This window comes from Cyprinodon tularosa, unplaced genomic scaffold (assembly GCF_016077235.1).
Source record: "Cyprinodon tularosa strain WSP-4 unplaced genomic scaffold, ASM1607723v1 ctg311, whole genome shotgun sequence".
Classification (NCBI taxonomy): Eukaryota; Metazoa; Chordata; class Actinopteri; order Cyprinodontiformes; family Cyprinodontidae; genus Cyprinodon; species Cyprinodon tularosa.
Genome location: NW_024039021.1, coordinates 616,014 through 617,213, shown reverse-complemented (window position 1 = coordinate 617,213; position 1,200 = coordinate 616,014). Strand labels below are relative to the sequence as shown.

The window sequence follows — 1,200 nt, the reverse complement described above, 5'->3', positions numbered from 1 at the left end:
TGGGGAATGCAATGATATCTCCAAATTCATACTGCAGGAATAAACAGAAAACACTCATTGTAAAACAGAAAAGCCATGTGGTCTGATTTCCTGCAAAATTATGTTAAAGTACATGCATTCTTAAACAGTAAAAAAGACAACACACAAAAACACACAACAAAAATCATTCGTAAAGCAAAGCTTTTCTGAGTGTCGTAAGTGGGATAAACATTATCCCGGTATTCCTACTAAATTGGATTACACTCTCTCATCAAGAAGTCAGACAGATGATGATTCAAAGGAACAAAATTAACAGCTATTTACTATATAACATTCTTTCATGGATTCTAAATTTGCATGATTTAATCTTGTTTAAATAATCCTTTGACTTAAGGGCAAGTGTGATTTAAAAATGAACATCCTTACCTCAACACTTTGTATTAAAATCAAAAGATGAAGGAAAACAACTGAGAGGAAAAGGGCCTTCATCTTTAAAAAGACAAAAACAAACTTTTTTTAGTAGAATGACTTAAACTGTTTTATATTGGAAAAAAACACAAAGACTTACCTCTTAAAGAGCTTGACTTCCACTGTCAGAATAAAAAAAATAGAATAGAATTTAGGTTGTATTGTTTTCTCAAAATGTCATATTTTATTTTAAAACATTAGTATTTTGTCCTGTGTAAGACAGTCTATGTAAAAGGTGACAGGCTAAGAAAATTTTTTCAATATAAAATAATATTTCTATACTCTACCTTTGAGGAAATACTCCTGTGAAGTGTTTCTGTGAAGATCTAATTCTCTTTGTGAGATGTTGGTAGTGGGAACGAGTGTACAGGGTATACTTATATAGGCTGGACAACTGCAAAGGATCAGATTAAGTTATCATCCAAACTTTGAGAAAACGGCCTCAGAAGACATTGTGGACGTTTTTTACATTTATGCAAAACAATATAATTTCTTTTACTGTGTTACGACCCGTCTAGGGTTGCCAGACCATAACATATTAAAGAGTGGATCCATCCTCTTCCCATCCCAAGTAGCTCACACATACAAAGTTGCACATCTTTAGAAAGTGATTTATTTACAAAAAGGAAAATAATTCTAAAGTTACTGTTAGAAAACGCAGGACACTAAACCACACATGCATCAGCTTAACTTTACAGTCATCTGACCTTCATATTTGCAAGTCTGTTCTGTGTGCTATCACTAAACATCACG

General features: G+C 32.8%; 1 long non-coding RNA gene across 1 annotated transcript; it reads right to left on the bottom strand.

The window, feature by feature from the left end:
• Positions 1–396: 396 nt before the first annotated feature.
• LOC119788206 lies at positions 397–818 on the bottom strand. Its single transcript, XR_005281434.1, has 3 exons — positions 735–818; positions 548–569; positions 397–468 (listed from the first exon to the last, which is right to left on the bottom strand). It is a non-coding gene; the product is annotated as an uncharacterized LOC119788206 (long non-coding RNA).
• Positions 819–1,200: the final 382 nt, after the last annotated feature.